Raw genomic sequence first — 26,530 nt, 5'->3', positions numbered from 1 at the left:
CTCCCAGATGGATTCTAGATAGGAAGGGAAAAGAATCTTAGCTCCCATTTACTTCTTAGGTTAAAACAATAGTGGGCCTGTCTCTTCCAGCTGTGGGCAGCTGCTGCAGTGAGCTGAGGTCTGAAGTCACATCTGGGCAGCATTTTTCTTATCGAGAAGGAATTCATTAGTGAAGAGGAGTTGTTTAGATAACACTTCATAGGCGTTTAAGCCTAATGTTTGAGGGATGTGAGCCCTTGGAGCATGGAGAAAACATACCAGACATTTCAGACATTGGTTATATTTTCCTGCTGAGTCTTTAGGACCCTGCAAGTGGCCAGAATAAATCTCTTTCTTTTTGCTGTTAAGGCCAGTTGAGAATCTAGTCCTCAGGACTCACTTGGGCTTTATAGGAACCTCTGACTTCTCCAGCCTTCCTTTAACCAGTTATTCTATCTACATGAGGATGAGTCAAAGACCTTGGCTGACTGTGGCTTCACGTGAAGGGATGGAGGGAAATTTTCTTCTGTGTTGACCCTCTACTTTATAGACTTGGCTAGAGATGGCGTTTATGTGAGATTCCCCTCTGTATGCTGTGAATATCACTGGTTAATAAAGGACTGTCTTGGGCCTGCACAGGGCAGAATAGAGAGGTAGGCAGGGAAAACTAAACTGAATGCTGGGAGAAAGAAGGCGGGGTCAAGAGAAGCCATGTAGCCACTGCTGGGAACAGATGAGCCAGAACCTTGCCAGTAAGCCACAGCCATGTGATGATACACAGATTAATAGACATGGGTTAAATTAAGATGTAGGAGTTAGCCAATAAAAAGCTAGAGCTAATGGGCCAAGCATTGATTTAATTATACAGTTTCTGTGTGGTTATTTCAGGGCTGAGCAGCCAGGAAAAAACAAGTGGCCTCTTACAACATGGGGTCTTTGTGGACTTATTGAATATTTACAGGACATTTTAAAGATGTTCCACAGTTCCCTAGTTGACCTTGGAAGACAAATGGAAAATATTCTCCCCTCTCAATCCCTCTGATCACATCAGTATAAGCCTCCAAATATGGCTATTGAACATCAGAAGGTCAATTACACCAGCCTGGTACTTTTAATTACTGTGTAATACTTAGGTAAAGCTGGACCAAAATACAAGCACTTTAAAAAAAATGTTGATTAGACATACATTTAAGCAGAGTTTTGCTGGCAACCTTTGATGTTTTGATATCATCCATGAGTCTTATCTTTTATATACCTTCATGTCACTTGCTCAGATCTTTGCAGTGCTCTTCTTTTTCCATTCTGGGAAAAAATATTTCAGGCACCTTCATCTTTCTCAATCATCAACAAGGCCAGCTGTAATGATGTTTTATAAGCAGGCACAGCTGGTCTTATGAAGGTGGTAACTGGTTGGCTTTTGCAGTCACGACCCCTTCAGCAACCTTCTATTTCCAAAAACATTTATATTATGATTCATAACAGTAGTAAAATTACAGCTAAAAAGTAGCAATAAAATGATTTGATGGGTGGGCGTCCCCACAACATGAGAAACTGTATTAAAGAGTCGCAGTGTTAGGAAGGTTGAAAACCACTGGCTTAGAGGTTAGAGGGTACAATACCACCTTAAAACAGGAGAGTAAAAAAATAAAATCTCTCTTTGTGCCTTGCACAGTCCAGAGAATGATGCGCTTTTAGTTTTGAATGAGTACAAGTGGAAGACAGGGAAAAAGCAGAAATATCCAATAAAACCTCATCAAGTTGATGTTTGCAACCTCCAGCAGCGCTCAGCTAAAATGAGGCCTTGTTAAAACAGTGACAGGGCAGTTCTTGGCAAGGGAAGGCGTCAGCGTTTTCCGTAGCCTGTCCGTGTCATTGGAAGTGTAAAGGCCAAACAAAAGCGAGGTGCCCAAGGCTTGGTGTGGAGAAACAGAAGCAGACAACAAACATGGAACACAGGTGTCTCTAGGAAGAGACTATCCAATTTTCCACAGGAATATAGGCTTGGGGATGCCAGACAGGAAGTGCAGGCGTTAGTACCCACTACAGTCCATCCACGTCTCCAGCCTCCCACTCAAAAGGCTGAATTCTCTGCTCCTCCAGCTGTGGTCTGCCTGTGGACAGCAGCTGGTATAGCACCTGGTGATCTACCCTTTGGGTGCCAGTCAGGATTGGTGCTTTTCCACGTTCTTCCTGGGCTGACACAAATCCACAGTCATTTCCGGGTCAGCTCCCTTGGAAGCTGGCTAGTGTTGGAGGCACATAGCAGGGAAACTCTTAAATCCCCTCTAAAAACCAGCAAGTGTATCAATGCACAATTAACGTGTCGAAATTGGACAAAACCAAACAGCTCACTATGGAAGTCTAGTGTTGCCTCCCTAGTCTGGCATAAAAATGCATCCACGTTGCCACCCACAAGTGAGTCCCTGCTGGCATCGCCTCTGGGTCTCCTAGTCCCATGATTCCATTAGACACCCAGGAAGGTAAAAAACAAAAAGGAAAAAAATGGGAGTAGAGGTTGGGACGTGGGACAAGAAATTCTGGGGATGGAGATGACTGTCTGAGGGCTCAGTCTTAGCAGGGAGTTCTGTGGGTGACAAAGTCTTTGTTCACCCCCATCTTGACAATGCTACTATCTAGATGGAGGTCAAATGGCATGGCTATTGCCATCTCCATGACATCACTCGCCAAGATGGCAGCCAAGCCACATGGCTGTCTCCACCTTGACCAGGTCCCTAGTCAAGATGGTGACAAAGCAACGTGGTTACCTTTTGACTGTGATAAACTCAGATCCATGATAAGAGAGCCCACCCCCATCAGGAAACAAGTCCCTATGGGATTCACCCATCTCACAGATTAAATATGGACACTTACTCCCTTGTCTTTAAAACAAACACCTGTGTTAGGTTAGCTTAGAAATAGAAGGAGACAGTCCATGTGGCTTGGGCATTTTGACTTGAACAAGAACAAAGCAAATAAACAGAGGAAGGAATTCCAGAGTTTCAACCTCCACAAAAAGACATATGTTTTACCACACACTGTAACTAGTGAATGCCAAATGATGTCATCTGGATCCGGTTTTGATCTCTTCTCTGTTCATAGAGGCAGTTGCTAGGAAAGGGAGTCAGTCCATCAAAGAAATGAGAGGGATGAAGCTGAGCCCGACGCACACAGGTGGCGCTGTTGCTCTGGGAACACAGTAAGACGAAGGGGAAGTGACCTTGGTATTATTTTCTCCCACCCAACTGTGGCCTGTGCTGAGAACAGACAAATCTATGACCTTCTGTATTGGCAGGAATTTAAACCAACTAGTTAAAAGTAGCTAATCCCAATTTAAAACATTGGTAGTGTTGTGTGGTGCTTTTGCGTAATTAGAAAGTTAACCGCCTGGGTACCATATGGCCTACCCCAGCGTAGGTCCTATCCATACCCAGGGCATCTTTGCTCTCTCTCTAAGAATACTGTATGTGTCCAAGGTTCTCTAAGGGAACAGTGCAGAGAAGGCAAGAAGAGAGAATCTATGTCCCGAGAGTGGTGTTGAGATAGATAGGGTTTTGGAGGTCTCTTCCACCTTGCTCAGTCTCTCCTTAAGAGTGGGAGAGGTGTGTATAGTCAACGGGTCAGGGAGTCTCTGGGCCAGCCAGAGGAATGGGTTCCCCTTTATTCCAAAGAACCTGTTTCTCTTTTTCATTGTTTCTCATCCTTGTTCCATGAGCGTTAACCAATCAGAGAGTCTCAATCCCCGATAGGGAAGGTTTCTCTGACTCTGCCTTCTAATGCTTAGTCAATCTCTGATGAATTCCTTTGTGGGGTGGAGCTGTGTGTTAGGTACTTCTTAGCAACAAACTTACAGGAAGTCACCAAAGACGGGGACCGAGCTACGTCAGGATTCTACATTTGCTTTCTGTAAGTGACACGCCTCATTCCCTCTCTTCCAACTCCCAGGGTAACTATACAACCAAGGAAAACTTTGCTGTCCTTGGCCTTGTGCACAACAGTTACCTGGTCTCCTAGGTATTTTCTTGGGGCCCTGTTTTGTGGTTGTTGTAGAGAAACTTTCAATGCTGGGATCATTACTGATCTAAAAGAATATCGTTCACATGGGAGCCACCATAAAATGGCACGGGACACTAAGGGACAGGGTCCAAACGCTCTCCCAGAGGATCTGAGATCCAGGACAAGTCCTCATATTGTTGGAAAGAGTAACTTCGGTATGGCACAAAGGAACACGCAAAGTGAAAGTACCTCAAGCAAGGCGATTTCTTTTTGCAAAAAGGACATGTTAGAACCCAAACTGAGTTAGTAAGCATCCTTGACCAAGATGGTCTCTATCTTTAAATCCTAGCACAGGTAGTAACTTTCTCATTCTGTTTGTGGGAGCTCAACTTTACCATGCCATGTGATTGGCCAATAGAGCTCAGGGATGTCTAGGGGTTGGGCAAAGAGTCATGTGACAGAATAGGGGAGGCTTAGGGAATATGGACCTTTGTTGGGTTAACTGCTTTTGATGAGGGAGGGAAAAAGGTTTCTTACCTATCTAATGATGCTGATGCTACTAGAATTATCCATTAAGCTTTTGTGGGGGGGGGCACTGTTCCTGGGAAGGTGGATTTTTAAAAAAACCTTAAGGGAAGAAATCATTTATGCTCACAGGTTTAGCGGTTTCAGCCCATGGTTAGCTGGTCATTGTTTTGGGGCCACGAAGAAACAGGAGGTGAAGATCAGGGTGGAAGGACACAGCAGAACCAAGTTGCTCACTTCATGGTGGCCAGGAAGAAAATAGTAAGAACAGTCTGAGGAAAAATGTATTTTTCAAAGTCACACCTCAGTGACATATTTCATTTAGCTAGAGCCTGCTTCCTAATAACCCATTCAATTATGAACTCAGTGGGTTAATCACTGATAAGATTAGACTCAAATGATCTAATCACCCATCAGTAGCTCCAACCAACTGGGGACCAAACTTCAGCACGTGAGCCCTTTGGGGCAATACTTCATATTCTAACCATGACACATATATTTCTAGTATAGACCAAGAAAGGTGACAGGGATGCTGTCCCTGCAGGAGACACCTGTGCAGCTCTGGACATGATGTCTGTGGTGCTTTGGAATCTGGTACAATCCCTTAATAAGCAATTGCACATTCTAGACTATCGCTCAACAGAGAAGCCTGGGCTGGCGTCAAAGGATGTCAGAACCCATCTCAGCCAGTGCTCATGAATATAATAACCTGGACAAACAGTGACTTGGAATACAGGTTTTTAATCATTTCAGCTCGAGTTTGCTTGGCTCCTCTGTAGAGCTTCTGTATTGTTCTGTTTCTCTTTCATTCTAGAAGCCCAGGTGGCTCCATGAAAGGGCTTTGAAATGTCTAGAGGACCTGGATTCTAGCCCTCACTATCTTAGTCTCTCATTGTGTGGGTAATTTGGGGGCAAACTAATTTTTCTTGGTCTCAGCACTTCTTTGGCCATAGACTTTTGCATGAATTGACAAAGACTCTCGGCATTTTAATTCTGTTTTAGTGCCGCACCAGCACAGCCTGGACTTGCCGAGACTGGCATGGGGGGTGGGGGGTGGGTGCTGAGACTGAGATTGAGACATGGAGGCTTCTTTTCAGGTGGAAGAACAGCAAGCTTTATTTTACCCTGACCTATACCTCTACTGCTTCTGTGGAAAACCGGCCAGAAAGAACACAAACATTCTTGTCAATTACAGACCACAAGGAAGTTCCACTGTCCGTCTGGGGGAGTAGGGGCAGCTAGATCACACACACACACACACACACACACACACACACACACACACACACACACCGTTTTATTTTATAAAATAAACGGTGCCTGTCTTGTTACTTTGGGTGGAATACCTTGCCTGTCGTGGGGAATAGCCCTCTAATATTCCCTGTCTTAGGTGGCATACTGTCCCCAAAGTATTGCCTGTCCATGGCTACCCAGACACACAGCCCTAAACCAAGGATACCCAGGACTGACAGCTCCAACAAGCCAGACCAGCGCTGTAACCATCCCTCTACTTTATCCGTCCAGGCCCAGTCACACACTAACTGGGTGGTAAAATTAACAAAAGCAGTATTCCAAACCCCTCTCATATGATGGTTGAGTTCCATAACAATAGCAGAAGCACGCAATACAGTGCCATGAGTAACAAACATAACATGATTAGCCGTTGAAACGTCCAAAGATAGTCCACTTATTCCTGAACCAGAGCCACTTGTTGGTTTAAGGTCAATATGCCCGATTGAATATGTCCATTAAGATCATTTTGAATGTCCAAAGCATTGCTGACTCTTTCAGCTAGCTGGTTGACAGTCTCAGCTGTCTGCACAGTCTGTGAGAGAGCAAATCCAGCAGTAGCTGTGGTGGCAAAGCTCTGCTCCAGCTGCCTTCTGGCCCCAGCCGCACTCACTCTGGGTCCAAACTGCTGGGTGGAGCAGAGCAGAACTCAGGAAGCAGGCTTGCTGCACCTGCTCTGGAACCATCAAAGAGGCCCCACTTAACAATCTTTTAGGCAATTTGGGCATCGTCAACCTGTCTGGCTACTTCCTGCTGAACGGGGTGCTTCATTCTTGGGGGTATTTTACATCAAAATTTCAGGGGGTCTCGGTGACTCAAACCACATAAATTTGCAATGAATCCACAGGCTCTCACCCTCTGTGGAGACAGAAGCAGAACCTCTTTTCCAAAGCATCAAATCCTTAGGCCCATATTTTAAAGTCAAAATACCTTTCTTAGCAGTTCCCAGAATCAAATGTCTTTCTCCAGTCCAGAACACAAACGACAACACAATCAACACCGTAACATACATCTGTACACATTCTATCTTTTTGAGGCCCTCAATTCACCCTCCTGACTCCTCTTTATTACTTCCCTACTGGCCAGTCTTCCAGAGGGCATCCTTCAGAGTGTCTCTGGGGATGAAAACTCACATACTCCTTTTAATCTTACTTGGCTTGTTCCCAGTCTGGAACATTTAAACCCCCTCCCATAATAAACCAGGGGCTAACTTGAGCTATTGTTTGTACAAAATCTCCGGCTGTCTTCTTGTTACTTCCGTGCCTTGTTTCTTTAAGAGTTTCAGTTACTTTTTGAGGCCTTCAATTCACCCTCCCGCCTCTTCTTTATGCTTGCTAGTCTTTTGGAGGGTGTCCCTCAGAGTATCTCTGGGGATAAAAAATAAAAACATTTTACCTTCCCCAATACGCTCCTCAATTGAGCTGGCAGATGGAGCGACCCCACTTTCCAGATCTCAATGGGATCTCCACTTGCTGTGGCCAGCAAGGCCTGGATAGCTGAGACTGGAGGGGGGGGTAGGGGGGTGCCGGGATTGAGACAGAGGCTACTTTTCAGGTGGAAGAACAGCAAGCTTTATTTTGCCCTGACCTAAAGCCTTTTCCGCCTCTACTCCGTCTGGGGGAGTGAGGGCAGCTAGATCACAACATTTTAGCTTCCATCTTGCTACTCTGGGTCCTAAAAGAAAGTCTGTAGTTCTACTCCAGACTCTTTGTCACAGACCCTCAACTCCAGTTGCTGTAGTTCATGGCACCAACTGCAAAAGTCCCTGCTGGGTCCCTCATCTCCTCTCCTTTCTGGTTTACTTCTTATTGCAAACTAAGAAGGCTGGACTCTTGGTCCATCTGGCCACTCACCCAGCATTTAGAAATGGCTTACTATGTTATAGGCACTGTTTTCGATTGCACAGCCCTTGTCCTTTCAGGATTTCTAAATGTGATTTGTGTGAGTTCCTCTAATGCTTGTTTCTTTTGTCCTTAGAAACATCATTCTGTTGGACCGAGTGTTTAGAGGACAAAAATGAATATTTAGATCTATGATTCATTGAATTACTCTAATTTTTTTATGATTTTTTTCCTTTCTTTTGGCTCAAGGTCAGATTCAGAGCTCTTTTTTTATTTTTATTTAATGTGGTTATTTTGTGTTCTGTTCTTCCAGATTTGACTTTCTAATTAAATTTCACCCAGATAGATGGGAAAATGAGTTCACCCTCCTTAGTTGCTCTCAGGAGTGGGAAGGGGCTTTTATAATAAGGCTGTTGGGGTGGGGGAAGGGATCACAGCTGGTAGTAAGGAAGAAGAGTCATGCATGCATAAATGAGAGCAGACCACCCCCGAGCTGGGAGAGGGCTGCCTGTCTAAACTGTGAGCCTGTGTGAGGCAGGGCAGCTCTGCAGGCACCTAAGAAAGGACCTTTAACCTTTTCCAAGATGTTTATGTCTCCAAGGTGCTGGGGTTGTTGATGTTGGGGGAGACAGGACAATTTCCGTTTTAATATAAATACATCAGTCAGTCTGATGCTCTCTGCTATACGAATCGACAGCAATCCATCCTGAATAATCTCTATCTTAATCTTTATTTCTCCAAATTCCTGTAGGAGATGGGCATTCTTGTTCTAACCAGAAAAACAAAATCCATGGCGAGGAGAATTTTGAAACAATACTGCTCATCTGGACATTTTAATGGGCAGCACAGAAATATTTTGTGGGGTGGATAAATTTGACTGTATGGCAGAATTGTAGCCAATCCAGCACTTTGCAATGTCAAGAAACCGACTCAAATAAAGCAGCCTGTCCCTCTCCTTAAGGAAGACACCCCCACCTCCTGCAAGGTCATTTGTTAGCTCAGGTCCTGCCCTAGAAGAGGTCCCCTATAGCAGTATCTCTGTAAGGAGTGGGGGGACACAAACCCACAGAAAACAGTCTCTGTAAGTCCAGGGACAAAAGAGGCTGTGCAAACATTTGCAGGCTTTTTTGCTCCAGAGCTGAGATTGACAAGGTGATCATCTGCTGCTGGCTGATGATCCAGGCAGGGGTGGTTGGGGCAGAGTGGCAAGGACATGCTGCCTAGCGGAATATTCATGACTTGGAGCTGTTTTCAGAAGACAGGCAGGCTCAGCTTTCCATGGATCCGAAGTGTGGCAAGGACAAAGGAGTAGGCTGATGGCAGCAGAGGGGAGAGGTTGGGAGTCAATGGTACCCTGTTTGACAGTTAGCGGATGAGTTATGATGATGGCAGTTACTGTTTTGTAGGAGCACATGCAACACTGCGCTGGTGGCATGTCCTAGTCAGGACTCTCTTGGTTGCCAGGACCAGAGGGAGTTAGTGGATGTTTGGAACATGTGCTTGGATAACCAGGGTTGTGTTGGTGTCTAGCATGAGGAAGACCTGCTCCTCCATTCTGCCTGAGGATGATATCAGAGAGCTACACTTTCTGGCACAGCCTGCTCAACTGTTGGCCAAGTGGCTCCAGGTACTTCGGGTGGTACCCCTATTTCATCACCGCAGAGGGAGGAGGTTTAATGTGATTAGTGGGCTTGACATGCTCCCCTGTATGTAACTCCCCAGCAGGAACCTTCCCTTTTCCCCTCCCTAGAAACCCTTCCACCCTCAAAAGTCCTCAGGAAAGGAGGTGGGATGCTTCCTCCAGAATGCGGAGGACATTCAAATCTTCAGGGACTAGAGGATGAAGGAAAGAGGCCGGTCATCCTGAGGGTGTGACGTTAAGACGATTTTAACCTGGGATGCAGGCTGGTGCAAAGATGGAAATCCCAAGAGCTTTATGGAGGAAGATACAAGCAGAGGAGGCCTGTGCTCGGTCCAGTCTGCCTACTTCCAGAAGAATGCCACGGACACGTGGGATAGCGGCAAATTTTAGAGAGAAATGGCGCCCAGGCCACCTTTCACCCCCTTGTAACGGAATTGGACCTAGGAGTGCCCACCCTATGAAGGGTGAGAAAGTAGCCAAGAGAGGGAGTCAGCCCCTTTGGGTTAGAGTGGTTGTGAGACAGGACTGACAAAGGGCCAATCCCGAGGAAGGAAGCCAGGCCTGAGGCTTGCCTGTGTAGTTGGCAGAGAGAGGCTGGGTTTGTGCTGGAAGCAGAGTGGGGAGCCTGGGTCTGCTGGAGCCTCCCGTGGTCCTGAAAGGGTAGCAGTCTTGAAATAAGCAAAGCTGGGACCTACAATCCCTGAAAGAGTCTGGGGTCAAGTTCCAGGCCTCAAGCTGACATGCCCCAAGCTTTTTGTTTCTGATTTTGTTTTGTTTTGTTTTGTTGGTGTGAGCTCGTGCAGCCAGGGCTCTCTGTCATCTGCTGCAGAAAGTGCCCTGTGTGACTTGTGAAGGAGTGGGATTTGGAGTTGGTACAGTACTGTCAGAGTCTGTGGGGGGAAGGAAGAGAATGTTGGGTAGGATGCTTGGACTGTGGAGGTCCTTGAGGTAAATCACTCCAGGTAGGGATTTAAGCGGGGGTGGGGGTGAGTTTCATACTCATGTATTGGGGAAGGCTGTCAGTAGGCATGATGAAGCAAAGGATGGTGTGCATTTGCGTGGGGGTAATAAGAGGAACAGCATTAGCTAGTAGCTAGTGTCCTTGGGCAAGTGCCAGCTGGCCATCAAGGCTTCCGGATGAAGAAGGCATTCCAGATGACTGGACCACAGGGGTAAACGGAGTTGAAGCCAGGGAAGCAGAATCTCGTGAGACCTGCTGATTTGAGGTGGAAATCGGAGGTAGATAGAAATATGGGTAAGGTATAAAGTGTTTGGGTTTAGTTATTATCGAATGAGGGGAAAGTCAAGCGATAAACTCCTTCCGAACCAGGAAATAGTGGCTCATTGCACCTGTTTTGCCCAGGGTCAGTTGAGAGAGACACACACAGGTGTGTCGCAGTAGACCTAGAACTGCCAACAAAAGCTTGGCAGTTGCCGTTGGTGAGATCCCTCTCTCCAACATTTGTGAAAAAATGACCCACAAACACCAGATCAAATGAAACAACGGTGCTGTCTTTAGATTCTAACAGCTTCACAGAACTAGCGCTGCTCAGATCTTCAGCAGGAGGCCACGGGGCCAAGTAGGAACTGCCCTCCTGGACTCCCGGGTCGTGTCCTCTCGAGGGTGCCTGCAGGCCTTTAGGGACAAAACTACAGCGAGGTCTCGAGTAGAGACAAGCCGGATGTGGCCCGCGCCAGAAGAGAAGCGCGGGACAGGCGCGAGGGTGGAGGTGGTACGGTGGCTAGGATCTTGACAGTTTGACCCACGCGACATCAGGAGACCCACGTCGGCGACTAGATCTTCGGTGCGGGGTTAGGCACGCAGTCCTAAAGCACCCATGTCAGAGCCTGGGCGGGTGTGCGGCCGTATCCAGGGCCCTCTCTCCTTTCTTAAGTCCGGCGTAGGGAGGCGCACAGGCCCTGTGCGCTCTGAGTGCGCGTGCTTTCCTCGCCCCAAGCTGCGTGGCCCGAGCCTGTCCTGAGGGTCGTTTGGACAATCCGAGACCGTGTCCGCTTCCAAGGCCCAGGGCGCCGGGCGCCGCAGGCTGGAGGTCCCGCACGGACGCCTGCGGGGCGGAGCTCCAGGGCGCACTGAGAGCGTCGGGCCCGGCAGGGGCGTGGCGATCCCGGCAGGGGGCGCTGCGGGTCCCGGCGCCCCGGAGGCCTGCGCGCGCCACCGTCGCCTGCACTCCCGCCAGGAGGAGCTGGCAGCGGTGGAGAGCCCTATGCGCAGCAACGGAGGCCGGGACCTTAGGCGGTGAGTGCGGCGCGCGCCGGGTTCCGAGCGGTTCCGACGCGCCCGGCTGGGGGGCTTGTGTCTAGGGTCTCGGGTGGCGACCCGGAGGGCTGTCTTTGATGCCGGGATCGGGAGGCAGGGGCGGGCTTCCAAAGCAGCGGGTGTGAACCCCACCACCACGCTCTTTCCCTTATCTACGCGCTCCCCAGTTTCCACCTCTCATTGTACCCCTCCCCGCGCCGGGGGTCCCCGCCCTCCGACCTGCGTCCCCTTTCACAACCCGGCACCCTAGAAGCCTGTCTGCACACCCCCTTTCTCCCGCAAGCCCTCCCACGCCTACCTCCTCCTGGGTGCCAGCCGCCTGCCTCCCTCCCTTCCAGCTTTGCTCCTACCCGTCCCCGCCGCCACGCTTGCGGGCTCCCATTCTGCCCCCGTGCTCGTACCGCGCGATTGCAGCCGGAATCGGAGCTCAGGGATCCCCCTTCTCACAGCTGTCCCGAACCTGCGGTGTCCAGGTAAAGGCGACCGCAACTTCGCGGCCTGCCCCAGGGGTGAGGCTGGTTCTTCTCTAGCTACCTGCCGCCGCCAGCGCCGGAACCCTGGGCCCAGCCGAGGGCCACTCTGCGCGTGTAGGCTAAGCTTGCTCAATGCTCTACTCAGGACTGTGTGGTTACTTCGTTGCTTGCTTTTGCTCGGCGAACTTGGATACATACGTTGCCATTTCTAAAAGGAAGCCGGCTTTGCCACACACAAATATGGAGCAGGTTTTCTTGGCTGCTGTGGCTGGCTTTCAGTTCTACCTGTGGATGAGGAAGGATTAGCGATGCAGAGGGAATGGAGCCATATCCCAACTCCCACCCACCTGGGCCCTGGGAAGCACAGGGGAATATGACTGGTCTCTTCTGGCCAGTGTCTTTGTGGAAAGACAAGGATGCATTCTAAACATTCAACAGGTAAAACCAGTTAAGAGTGTGGAATCAAATCTGGTGTGGATAGGGACGTGTGGGGTGAATGGCCAAGAACGTCCACCCTGGGAAAGTTCCACCATTTAGGGACATTTGTTGCTCTTTGCAGCAGGCCTCAGCGTGGACCCCAACTATGGAATAGACAGCGCCGAGCCCAGCCTACCCTCTAGAACTGTCGGTCGGGCTTGGCAACAGCCCCCTCCTCAGAGATATTGGTGCCCTGTCGGGGACGTTTGTGGGAAGAGGATTTAAGGCAGATGGCTTGGAAACCCTCCTGGTCCCTGGAGAGAGGTGGAGCCTGAAAGCCAGTGTGCATTCACTCATTCCCTTCTGGGCTCTTTCATTAAATCTTGGATTAAATTAATTGCCTATTCAGAAAAAGAACAAGTAAAGGATATTTCTCTTTTAGGATTGGCTCTTGGCCAGCCCACCCTCACAGATACCTTGGAAGGCTTCAAATGAGCACCAGAGGCAGGGCGGACCACCTGGGGCAGAGCGCTCTGAACTGTGACCTGCCCTAGATGTAGCTCTGTTTGCTCTTTGATGGCTCCATTATTAGTTCACTATTCCTTTACCATCGAACAGATAACTGGCCAGAGACACAGTGGGGCTCAGTAGGGCCCTTCCGAATGTTCACAACTTCTTGTCCTCCCAGCGATAGGTTGTTGTCAGGGACACCTGCAGGATTGGGGTGGGCATATCTTTGTGACCTTAGGACCAGGCCAGGTGCCCCCTGCCTGGTACTCAGTGTTTTTTTTTTTTTTAATTTTTGTTTTATTTAAAAGAAAAAAAAAGCCCAAGTGGATGCCATTCTTTAAGCCCAGCACTCGGAAGACACAGGATCTCTGTGAGTTCAAGGCCAGCCTGGTCTACAGAGTGAGTTTCAGGATAGCCAGGGCTACACAGAGAAACCCTGTCTCAAAAAAAAAAAAAAAATCCCTTCTTGCACCAGTCTTGAGTCCACAACCCTTGCTCTCAGAAGTCTCTCAACTCCACAGGTTTGAATATATGTGTATATAAATGTTAGTCTTTCTTGCTAGGCACAGATTCGCCATGCGTTGGTCGGACCGGAGGTGTGAAGGGACAGAGAAGGAATAGAAAGTCCAGTCTCTAGGTCAGGTTTGACAACTGGTCCTATCTCTCAGTGAAGACTGGGGATTTAAGAAAGGAAATGATTGTCTGTACTCTAGAGGTGAGGGGGGCGCGATAGGCACTCTGAGGATACCCGGAGGCTGCCTACTGAGAAGTAAGCACACTAGGCTTATCCTGCAGGCCCTGGGCCGTGAGCCTGGCTTCGTATGTTATTCTTATTTGTTTGCTTGTTGATTGATTGATTCTACGTGGTCTGAAACTCTGTGCAGACTAGACTGGCCTCTAATTCATACAGATCCACCTGCTTCTATGTCCCAAGTGTTGGGATTAAAGAGCTGCATCATCCTGCCTGGTGGGCCTGACTTCGTGGCCATACCCTACTCAGCCGCTAGGGAGCTATAGAGTCCCTTGCCAAGCTCCCCCAGCCTCTTCAGGTTGTGCTGTTCTCATTCTGGTGGGTGCTGCCCACTCCAGAACTGGTTCCCGTGGCAGCCTAGGAGTGTCCCTTTGTGCACATTGCTGCCTGTGTGTTTTATGGCCCTGCTGGGGGGAGAGGCTCCAGTGTTGAGGGATGATCCATAACGGGTGACTTTGCCCTAAGCAGAGAAAGTAAAAGTTAGCTCTTCTGTCCGCGTGAAAGGCCGTTTTGAGGAAGAACATACCTAGGGCCCAGACTGCAGGGCCACTGTCTACTCTGCTTGGGATGCTGGGGACAGCAGGAATTCAGAGTGCTACTTGGTCATGGGAACTTGTTCTTCCCCCGTTGTCATTAGCTTATCTTTCCCACCCAGACTGCCTCTGTCTTCAGGTTTGGCTCTTACCCAGAATTCCTGTAGCTGGTAGGAATCTGTTTTCTAGAAGAGGTTTAATTGATGCCCACAGTTCGTGAGTGAGGACGGGAGAGGGAGAGAGACGCCGCTATATGCAGGGGACAGGGGAGATGGCAGGGGAAGAGCAGAGTCCTGGCAGTCCAGGAAAGGGATGTCCCAGACAGGACTCTGGTTGGTAGGTAAGAGGTGTGCCCGCTTTCCGCTGTAGGTGTTACCGCTACAAGCAAAGTCACTGAGACAGAAAAAAGATGAGCCGTTGGTCTGAGGATAGGTGTGTTGGCCTCACTCTTCTGCTTCTCAGAAGATCTGGGAAGCCATCTAAGAGATGGCCATGACCAGATGGGAAGACCGTTGGCTGTTGTAAACTTTGCGTCAGGAGTGTGCCCCTGGGGATGTGGTCCACTGAGCCAGGTCGGTCTGGGGTCTAGCCTGGGGGAGGCACCTCACTCCAGAGATGCTGTGGGAATTGTCTAGAAGAGCAGCTGCGAACCGGTGTTCAGGAGCGAAGGAAAGAATGGTCTTCTAGTAGTAGGAGGAGGCAGACTCCCAGGCATCCATCTTGGACCTGACTAGCACGCAGGGCATACACACTCACATTTCTGTTGGCAAGGCACCCTTATGTCATCTCCCTGTCCCCCTCCGTGTCATTATGTATGAACAGCTTCCTTAGGGAGAGCCGTGGCCAATAGCATGGAAACCAGACCTTCAAAACACAGATGAAGGTCAGAATTACTATGCTTGGTTTTGACCTCCCCTCCCCACCTCCCTCCCCTTCACTTTGGCTTGTGGGGAAAGCCATCATTTATACTAAATTTATACATACCTCCCTTTGATTTTTAGAGACCTCCCTTTCCAACTAACAAGCAGCAGCTTGCTTCCCTAAGGTGGTCTCATTCTTGGATCCAGTACTGACCAGTGGAGATAAAATGGTATTGTTTCAAGCATTTTAACTAGAAAATAAAATATCTTGCTAATTTTATTATTTGCAATCACAGAAGAGTCTGAAGATGGAATAAAATACTGTTAAGTCGTTGCTTATAAAATCAGAGAGGTGAGTTGCACTAAAGTCGTTGAAGTTGTAGCAGAATTGTTTAAAAGCTTAGAAGTAAACTCGTATGTTTTTAAATGTTACTACTAAAATGTAGGGAGATTTAAATTTGAACTGCCTTAAAAATATAGACCAAAAAAAAATAGACATTTGGGCAAGTACGGAAGTTTTTAGTACCATACAAACATTGGAACCCTCCATAAATTCTGCACTGTGTTGAAATGCGATGTGATGGTTAGTTTTGATTGCCAAATTGACAGGATCCAGAAGTGCCTAAGACACAAGCGTCTGGGCATGCCAGTGTGGGGTTACTAGATGGTCTTACTTGAGCTGGGAAGACCCGCTTTAACTGTGTGCAGTGTATGGGCTGGGGTCCAGGACTGAATGAATGGGGGTGGACAAGGTGAACGTGAATGTTCGCACACTCTGCTTCTGACACCACGGATGGACGGCATCCCTTGGCCCAGTAAACCCAAATGAATCCTCCCTCCCTTAAACTGCTTCTTGTGAAGGACTTGGTCATAGCAAGGGAAGTAATAAATGTGGGAGAAATGGGACTTCAGGGGGTCCAAAGGCTTCCTTCCCTTAGAACTGAGTGTGGTGGCGCATGCACGCGCGCGCGCACACACACACACATACACACACACACACACACGTCTTCCCTTAGAAGTCAGCTCTCTTTAGCAGAGAATACTTTATTGATTTGAATAATCTTGCTACAGTTGCTGGATAATCAGCTGTGATTACACAGCCATTTGGAGTTTGCAGGTGGCCTCTTATGTCAGGTATAAGTGGGTTTTGACTCTCCTTAGACCATTCTGCAAGTCAAACAAAACAGCCTATGTACTGTTGACTTTCTGGAAAGATTTTCCTCGTTTGTGGCTGTCAGATTCTCTGTGGATGACTGCCTTCTCCTTGAGGACCTGGGTTCGGTTGTGGAATTCAACCCAGTGCGGTAGGTAGGAGTGGAGGCTAGAGCCCGGAGTGACGTTGGATCCTGGGTGTGTCCTCACTAACCGTGTATCCTTGGGTAACTTACTTACCTTCTGTGCCTCAGTTTCCCTATTCATGAAATTGAGGTGATGAGAATGCTTACTTTGTTGTATTGTGGAGCTCTAATATACGTGGCAAGGGTTTAGAGCTGTGTCCAGTACATGGTTCTTAACAAGTATTAACTGCTGTTGCTGTTCACGCATTGGTTTGGGTGCCAGCTGACTATGTTCAGATGATGGAGAGAGAAATAGTCTTTAGAATATTTAGTTGGGTGCTGGGGATTGAACTCCGGTCTTACGCATGCTAGGTAAGCATTCTTCCACTGAGCTATACCCCACACCCAAGAGGATAGATATAGGATAACGAACAAAATGTGTCTGTCCTAATGGAACAAAGGGTTTAAGGCTGTGTTCACAATGAAGAACTGGCATGGCAGTGAAGAACTGTCTCAGACTCTCACCTGGCTCCCGGCCACCTGTCATGGCTCTGAGCAGCTGAGGGTTAGGATAGAAAAGGGAGAGGCTGGTGATTTTCAGCTGGCACCCAGTTGCCAGCTGTTTAAATAAACTAGAAACTCATTTGGATTGCTCGGTGTCTGACCCAGACTTGTGGTTAATATTTTAACTCATTCTTGGATGCATGTCATTAGTGAGAAGTGGGATAAGAGACTATAAGCCCAGTATTTGCTCGCCAGCTGGTACTTCCAGCATTAGTCTTGCTCCCAGCTGCAGGATGCTGTTCCCACTCCTGTTTCAGATTGCCTCTTCAGCTGCCCCAGCAGCCTCCACACCACTGGAGACCCACTTCTCTCCAGAGTGGCTGCTCTGGAGACAGGTAGCAGACTAGACAGAGACAGGGAGGCAGGCCGCGTGTCTCAGATCTGCCGTAGCTGAGTCTTCTTACCTGAGAAACTGTTGAGAGGTTTGGGTTCACTAACTGGTCCATCCTGCTCAGGCCGCAGCTGGCATGTCTACCCTGTGCCTTGGGAGAGCTGACACGGGCCTACAGTTGTGGGCAGTGCCCTGGGATTCCTCTGGGATGACTCTTTAGGAATCTTTGCTTCCTAGATTGCTCTGCGTGTGGGTAGCACACCTTCTGTGTGGGGAAACTGGAAACCCTTTCTCTTGTCGAGCAGCCTCTTCATTTCTGTTCAATTTTTAAACGATATTTATCTTTATTTTATGTTCATTGGTATTTGCCTGCATGTACATCTGTGAGGGTGTCAGATCTGGAAGTTACAGTTGTGAGCTGCCATGTGGGTGCTGGGAATTGAATCCGGATCCTCTGGAAGAGCAGTCAGTGTTCTTAACTGCTGGGCCATCTCTCCAGCCCCTCTGTTCATTTTTAAACTTGGAATGAATGAGGTTTTGTTTTTTTTTTTTTTTTTAAAAAAAAAAGAAAAAAGAAAAAAAGATCTTGCCTCATACTTGGACAGCAGAAATGGCAAATGATTTCATTCATGGCCAAAGAATTGAGTTAAAAGGGGGCACCTCTCTGCCTTGGAGCTCTGACTTCTCTGCTTTTCCTCTTGATCTCCCAGCCGGGTCCCCTTTTGCCGCCATTCTGTCTGTCTCTCTCCCAGTTCTTAATGGAAACTCAGACCTGAAAAAAAATCAAAGCTTGGACATTAATGATCTAAGGTCATGGCCTAGATGGTTCATTTTTTTGGCTTTGTCTTCAAGCTGAAAAATTACTGACTTCTAGAGAAAGTATATTTTAGAAGCTGCCTAACGCAGCAGGCAGAAGGAGGCCGGCTTCCCCGCTGTCTCTGGCGGTTCTGAGTTCGCGGCATTTGCGTTTTGATTTTCTCCTCTTGTGCAGTCTTGATCTAATGACCGTTGATTATCCCGGAGCAGCTGCATTAATTGATGGTCTTTAACGACTCTGCTTACAGTGGGTAATTGCCATCGACTCAGCTAAGGATAGCACGCTCTTTTTACTTTCAGCTTGGGAAGTCTTAACATTGGGTGCCCAATGCCATAGACTTCTGCATGAATTGGCAAAGACTTTCAGTATCTTAACTCTGTTTTAGCTTCTGTCTTGCCACTCAGGGCCCTAAAGGGCTGTCTCTAGTCCCACCCAGGATCCGTCTTCCTCATGGACCCTCAACTTCAGTTGCCTGTGAGACCTTCTCCCCCGGTCCTGGTCCACTTCTCGGTGCGTACAAGCCCCCAGGACACTGTGTGCATTCTCAGCATCAGCCGCTCACATACACGCACTGACTGCTCAGGGACCCACCTCCCCAAGGTGTCTGGGGAGTGGAGAGCAGAGGCTCTCACCCAGCACATCTCAGAGGCTTCCATTCCTCATAGGCTGGCATGAAACAGGGCTCAGTGCAAGCTGAGGGAGCAGGTGTGGGTGGTGTATTCACCGCCACCGCCTGGCTTGAGAATATACTTTTTGCACACACGGGTCCAACGCTGGCTGTTCCTGATGGTGAGGTAACTCTCCGTGAAGAGGTGGCTTACAGACACGTGCTCATTTGCACCAATCATTGGCAGAAGCAGGAACATGGAGGACAGTGTTGCAGTGTCTTGTGGGCCAGGCTTGGGGTGAAGCACTGCCTCTAGCATGCCAGGGTTCAGCCCCAGAACTTGTATACTTTCTGCAAGGAAGGCTGGTAAGGGTTTTCCGTTGCATACCTAGGAGGAGGAAATGGTTTATGGCTAACCACAGTCTCTGCTGTTCTGTTTCCTCCAAAGTCAGAACTCTTGATAGCAAGGAAGAAGGATTGAATATTGAGGGGCTGTGAGTGTGTCGGGGGGGAAGGGGTCTTTCCACAGAAGGAAAGGTGCCAGGAAGACTCCAGCTGAAAGTGGCGTTTGTCTTATGAGATGTCTGGTTTCAGTCACCGCTTCTTTGTTGCCATTAGGATTTGCCAAGTGACTCAGTAGGTGGATGGAGTGTCCTTGTTACCCCTGTTCCTTGGCCCATGCCATGTTCTCAGCCTGGTGGAATAGCTCCTGGTTGCTTGATCTCAGTAGCTGGAGGAATGACCTTCAGTTCCCCAAGACCAGAGGAGCCTGGGAGCGCTCCTTGCCCTTGAGCCCACCCGGCATTCCAAAGTTACCTTCCTCTGCAGCCCACCTGTGGCCCCCACCCAGCAGAGTGACCATCGATTCCCACTCCTGTTTACTGAGAAATGGTTCCCCATTATTTCCTGCTCGTGTTTGTCAGGAAGCAAACCCTTGGTGAGAAGTCACTGATTTCTTGGGTCTTAGTGATTTCTTCAGTTTGGTGTAGGTCGCTGTGACAGGTGCTTTTCTGGCCACGGCACCCTGCCTAGTGCCCTCCCGTCTCCCTCCTTCCCCCTACATGTGCTGAGTACTGCAGCTTAGCTCTGAGACCCCCCTCCCCAACCCTGAAGGAGGCCCTGGAGGAATCTGACATGAGCCCTTAATGTTGATGGTCACCGTAGGAGGGTTGGCTCTGGGCACTGAGGTTGTCCAGTATTGAAGAATGTCACCCAGCCTTGGACTCAGGGAAGCCGTCTGAGGAAGGTGGCGTCTGGGTTGAGTTTAAGTTACAAAAATGACTACCCGAGATTCTTGTAGTCCAGTGTGCCAAAGTGGGGGTGGGGCAGCAACTGCCTGGGCACTGTTGGGCCCTGAGGTGGCGGGAGGCAGCGTGCAAGGCAGGTGAGGGTCCAACCCTGGTGGCACACAGGACCTGTCAGTGACGTGGTGGGGCCGGAGTGTTTAGGTCAGAGTTGCAGCAGGGCTGGGCTGCCACTGTGAGGTGGGCCCTGAGGGTATGGGCTTCGTCGCTTGCACTGTCACCTCTCGTGCCCTAACCCTCTGTCTCCGGTTCTCGGCTGGTCCCTTGCCCAGGCATTACTCAGGTTGTAAAAATAGAGTCTGGCAGCAGAGCGCCAGCGAGACGTTGGCGAGCAAAGCTGGGGCTGTCATCACCTATCAGGACACTTAACCTGGGAGAGTTTGATGCAAGGCTTTTGTAGAGCTCAGGGCGTGAGGTTCTAACTCTGGCTTACACGGTTTGCTTTAGCTTTGGATTGCTACCAGTTCTGCGTGCCCCTTACTCAGATGTGATCTGGTTGTGGTTTAATGCCTACCCCAACCTCAGGCCCCATCCACACACTGCCTCCAAAACCTCGCAAATGGGCTTCATCTTGCTGGCATGGTTTGCGAAGTCAAGGCTCCTCCGCAGGGCCATTAGCTGCCAACCGGCATTCTTCCAGGTGCGGGACCCTGGCCAGCCAAGCCGGTGTGTGGTCACCGCAGCCTGAGGAGGTTTGGCCCTCCACCGTAGGCACATAGCTTTGCACTGCTTCTCCTTAGGGAGCTGAGGGCTGAACTGAGAGCTGTCAGGCGTCCTCATTGTGATGAATGGCCCCCAGGGCAGTTTCCTTCTTTCTCCATCCGGGCCTTGTTTATTGCAGTGGACTGGATGGGGGCCGGGTAGAGAGTGCAACCTTCACACAGCTGAATGAACAGCTCTGTCCCTTTGCCTCCAGGGAGGCTGATGTGACTCCATTGATGGAGTCTCTGGCCAGTGGTCCGTGTGCTTCAGAGAACAGGATAACAAGGAAGAGGTAGTCACTGTCCCCGGGTGCATCGTAGCGACTCCTGCCCTGCCCCAAGGGGCACATGATGCTCATTCTAGAGAACTGGAGCCCCACCAAGGCAGGCATTTGCGCTAATTTGGCTCACTGATCTCCATTTCTGCACCTTTAATCGGCATGGGACAAGTGCTCCGTCAGGAGGCATTGTATGGCCAAGTGAGATGCCCACTGTCGGGAGAGGCAACTGCAGCACAGAGAGACGCAGTTGGGAAGTGGAGGAAAAGTCTGGAGCTGTGGCTTGGTGACCAAAGCTCACTGTCCCTGTGTCTCGGACTACTGGAAGACAGAAGGCTCAGAAGACTGGAGAATGACTTCTGTCTGCTTGTGTCTTCAAGTGTGCCCCTCAGCTGCTCCAGGGTGACTTTCATGTAATTTCCCTTCCATCCTGTCAGGTGTGCGCTCAGAAGTGGTGTCCGGGCCCATTTGTCCTCTTCTCTGTTGCACTGCTCAAAGCTTGTCATCAGCAGCGAAGGGGTGAGCGTCACACCCTTTTGTGCCACTGTGCCTGCCAGTGTCCCATGGAAGGGGTGAGCGTCACACCCTTTTGACCACTTTGCCTGCCAGTGTCCCATGGAAGGGGTGAGCGTCACACCCTTTTGACCACTGTGCCTGCCAGTGTCCCATGGAAGGGGTGAGCGTCACACCCTTTTGACCACTTTGCCTGCCAGTGTCCCATGGAAGGGGTGAGCGTCACACCCTTTTAACCACTGTGCCTGCCAGTGTCCCATGGAAGGCCCCCCTGTCCTGCCCCACTGCTCAGTTTCACACAGTGCCTGTTTCTTTCAACAGTCTCAACCCATGGTGCTTCCCATTCCCTTGACCCCTGTAGCCCATAGCACTATTTCCAGACCACTGATCTTTTCATAATTTGTGGAGTACCTGCCTTTGAGATCTTGGTTGACTGCATTGTTTAAAAAATAGGCAAAAATTTAAGTAAATTTACAGCAATCCCCCCTTGAGTTTTAAGTGTGATACATGTTTATTGTTATTTTACTATTAATATTTTTTTGGAAGGTAAGCATGGTAACATATGCCTGTAATCCCAGCACTTGGGAGGCTAAGGTGGGTGGATGGCAAATTTGAAACCCAGTGAGAGAGAGGAAGAGAAACTGGAACAGGTAAGAGGAGAATGTTTTCTAAGATTGCTGCCATCTTCTTCAGGAGTCTCTGCAGCCAGGCTTCCATTTGCAAGGTATCGTCAAAGAAAATTGAAATTACCTGTAGATGTTCTGGTGGAAGCTTCACCTCAGCCCCTGGCATCCATATATCCAAAGAGTCTGGAATGTTCTGGTGGAAGTTCCACTCCAAGTCCCTCCCCCCATTTCTCTCCAAACCCTGCCACATCTCAGAAAGCCTGCCAAATGATGACCCCTCTCCCAGAGATGCTCAAGACCACTCCCACAGGGTATTTAAACTGCCCCCTAGAAAACAGACATGGTTTTCCAGTCTTCCTTTTCCGTCTCCTCTCTGGGGGGCTGGAAAATTGTCCAGGAGAGTTTTATCCATTAAACCTGGGCTTTTTCTAGTTCAGTTTGATTTGGTCTGATTTGGATTGCTGCATCGGCGGAGAGGCTTATCGGGGTGCAGAGACTTTTCAGTAATCACAGGCATGACTACTCATAACATTCAGGGCCTCTCTCATCTCTTTTGAAGGGTTTTTATTTTTCAAATTGTTATGTTTAAAGTAGTGTTGGAAAAGAACAATGACGTGTGGCACAAAGGGACAAAAATCAAAAGTAGCTCAACAAAAAGGTTGTGAGAGGACCCAAACCCTGGTAGAAGCATGGCCAAGGGCCTCTGAGCTGGCTTTATCTCTAGCACAGGTGTGTTCCCAGCTCACGGCGGGAGTTCACCATCACAATCTGACATGATTGGCTAATAAACATGAAGAGGAAGAGGGAAGTTAAAAAAAATATGGACCCTGGTCAGGCTAACCACCTTTAATAGAAAAGAAAAAAAACACAACAACCAACTTTCATAATTCCCTCCTCTCTCTCTCTCTCTCTCTCTCTCTCTCTCTCTCTCTCTCTCTCTCTCACACACACACACACACACACACACACACACACACTCACATTTTTCTTCAAACTTAGCCAGCATGCGCTGACTTTGTGACTGGTAACAATAAATTAGTGTTGTGATAAGGGAGAGCTCAGGTGTGCCCTGAAGTTCTTGCCTGCCTAGGGGGTGCCCCTTTGCCTGGGCAGCTGACCTGGTCCAACTGGAATGTTAGGTTTTCACCCTGGCCACAGAGTCTGCCCTTGTCACCAGAGTCTTCTCTCAGCAGGCCTTGCTGCTGTTTTCCTAGCCTCCCCTCTGAAGAGGTGACCCTGGCTTTGCTTAGGAGGCAGGTCAGAGGTCAGGGCTCACAAAATACGTTTGGCATCTCTGACCTATGACAAGGAGGAGGCTGCCAAGAGGCCCTGGGAGTTGTTTTGGCTTTAGGCAACAGAGAAAATAGTTACATTTCTTTGGAGTCTTTACCATAACCCATCTACTTCCTCCCTCCCCTCAAAAAAAGGAAGTCATAAGTGCCATTATGGAAATGAGGTGATGATGGCTCTGTCTTCTTCCGGCTGAGGTGCTGTCAGGCATGGCAGTCAGAGTACCCCTCCCATGACCTACCTAAAAGGCCCCCAAAGTGCATTGGTGGTTTCATTTGTGTAACAGCCAGGTATAGGTAGGAAAGGAAGTCCCTCACTGGTGCCCAGAAGATGTGAGGGCAGAGTGAAGCCAGGGGTTATTAGCATTACAGGTTAGGCTGGGGGAAACAGGAGACACCACAACACAGGATTTTTTTTTTTTTTTAAATCCAAATCAAAGTCTCTTGAGGGCTTACAGGAGCATCCATCTGTTGAACGGTTTCTCTTCATTTACCCCCTATGGCCCCCAGCGCTGTCTCCATAGTGATGGTCCCAGGATCTGCTTTCAGGCCCTTTGATAGCTGTTGGAGTGGCTAGAATCAGCATGAGTTCACTCTCGGATGGACTGAAGGTAGGGAGAGGGGGAAAAAACGCATAATAGCTCTCATTTCCTCTAAAAAGGTTAAGACAATAGTGGGCTTGTCTCTCCTGCCCGTACGCAGCTGCTGCAGCGAGCTGAGGTCTCAAGTCACATCTGGGCAGCATTTTTCTTATCGAGAAGGAAATTATAGAGAAATAGTTGTCACAACAACATCCCATATGGATTTAAGCCTAATGTTTAAGGAATGTGATCCCTTGCAGTGTGCGGGGAACATGCCAACCATTTTAGTCTTTCAGTGCAATTCCCTGCTGGAGGTTTAGGACCACACAGGTGACCAAAATTAATCACCTTAAAAAAAACCTGTTACGGCCAGTTAGGATCTGGTCCTCAGGACTAAGTACCTGGGCTTCAGGGAACCCTCTGCCTCCTCCATCCCTGTTCCATCTATGTGACGATAAATTAAAGTCCCTACTTGGCCACAGCTTCACTTGGAGGCATGGAGGGAATTTTTCTCTGTGTTGACCCTCTTCTTTGTAGATTGGACATGGTTAGAGTTCACCAGGCAAGTCCTTCCTGACCTTCTTGAACAAGAGAACTGGTGACTGCCCACAGCATACAGGACATTTTAGAGGTGCCCTACAGTCCCCCGGGACCTAGTTGTCTTGGGAGGACAAAAATACCCTCCCCTTTCAGTCTGACTACAGCCGTACCGGCCTCCAAGGCTCTGTGTCAGCGTTCTGTTGCTGTGATGAGACACCATGAACACGGCAACTCTTTGTTGTTGTTGCTGTTGTTATTTTGGCTCCCCCCCCCTCGACAGGGTTTCTCTGTAGTTTTGGAGCTTGTCTTGGAGCTCACTCTGTAGACCAGGCTGGCCTTGAACTCACAGAGATCTGCGCGTCTCTGCCTCCCAAGTGCTTGGATTAAAGGCGTGCGCCACCACTGCCTGGCTGACTGTGGGCAACTCTTGTGAAAGAAAATATTTAACTGGGGCTGGCTTACAGTTTCAGAGTTCAGCCCGTTATCATCATGGCAGGGAGCATGGCAGCACTCAGACAGACATGGTGCTGGAGGAGGAGCTGAGAGCTCCGCATCTAGATCTGCATGCCTTAGGAAGAGAGAGAAAGACATTGGGCCTGGCTTGAGCTTTTGAAACCTCAGCACCACCGCCAGTGACACACTTCCTTCATCGGCCCCACACCCAATTCTTCTCAAGTAGTGCCACTCCCTGACTACTAAGCATTTAAATATATGAGCCTATGAGGGTCATTCTTATTCAGAGCACCACATATGCCTACTGAACACACACAAGGTCAGCTATACCAGCCTGGTACTTTCCTCTACTTAGATAAAGCTGCGGTAAAAGCAAAGACTTCTAAATAAACATTGATTAGATATATATTTAAGCAGAGTTTTGACAGCAATGTGTTGAACTTTGACCTTAGACATTTTAATATCTTAAAGTCTCATCTTTTATATACTTTTATGTCATTTGCTTAGACCTTTGTAGCTCAACTGAAATTTTCCGGCTTTTTTCCCTTCTGAAAGGAAAAAAAATTCAGGCATCATACTCTTTGTCAGTAAGCCACACAACCAGCTATGATGATGCTTCATAAGCAGGTACAGGTGGCCTTATGAAGATCTCACTGCCCAAGACGGCAGTGAAGCAACATGGTTGCTGTGTGGTGGTGAGCACAGATTCATGTTAAAATAAGCCCACCTGCCCGCACCATGGCACCGACCCTGTGGGGATATATGGATATCACAGATTAAATGTGGATAGTCACCTTGTTGCTTTTTTTTTTTATCTCAAATAGCATGGGTACAAGGAGGAGACAGTACATGTGGCCTATATATGTAGGCTCCCCAAAAGAGCAAAGCAAAGACACAGGAAGAAATTCCACGGTCTTAACCTGTATTCATTACCTTTCCATTGCTGCGATTAAAAACACCATGACCAAAAGCAATTTATAGAAAGGAGTGTTTATTTGGGCTTTGCCTCCAGATGGGCTCCATCATGGCAGGATGCATGGTAGCAGGAAGCTGAGAGAGATCACATACTCAGCCAGGAGCATGGAGCAGAGAGAGTGAAATCAAAGGAGAGTGGGGCTTTCTCTCCAAGCCCTCCCACTAGTGGCACACTTCCTCCAGCCAGTCTGCTAGTCTCCCTAAACAGCACCAGCACCTGGGACCAGGTGTTCAAATACCCTATGTCTTATTCAAACCACCACACAACCCAAGCAAAGGTTATCCATCTGTCTTACCACAGATCCTAACTGTGAACGCCTGGCAATGCCCTCTGAATTCCATTTGACTTCCCTGTGGTCCCTAGATACAAACTGTTGCTCAGAAGGGAGCCCCTGGAAGGAGAGCTCTGAATGGAAGATGTGCCCTGTGCCTATAGGTGGCGCTGTTGCTCTCGGAAGCACGTGGAGAAACTCGGACAAAGAAAATGACCACGGTGCTGTCTCTTGCTCCACCCAAAAATGACGCTGGTGCTGTTTTTTGCCCCACCCAAACATAGCATGGGCTGAGGTTTGATCTGTGATC

At 48.9% G+C, this 26,530-nt stretch overlaps 1 protein-coding gene across 1 annotated transcript in view; it reads left to right on the top strand.

Annotated features, from left to right (window-relative positions):
* The first annotated feature begins 11,423 nt into the window (after positions 1 to 11,423).
* Positions 11,424 to 26,530, top strand: part of Pxylp1 (2-phosphoxylose phosphatase 1) — a 62,882-nt gene continuing 47,775 nt past the window's right edge. The window contains exon 1 of the mRNA XM_057767507.1: positions 11,424 to 11,527. The gene's annotated coding sequence lies outside the window, so the exon portion shown is untranslated. The remainder of the gene's footprint in view (positions 11,528 to 26,530) is intronic.

The sequence above is a fragment of the Chionomys nivalis genome, chromosome 4, assembly GCF_950005125.1.
Source record: "Chionomys nivalis chromosome 4, mChiNiv1.1, whole genome shotgun sequence".
NCBI lineage: Eukaryota > Metazoa > Chordata > Mammalia > Rodentia > Cricetidae > Chionomys > Chionomys nivalis.
This window is presented reverse-complemented; position numbering and strand designations above follow the sequence as displayed.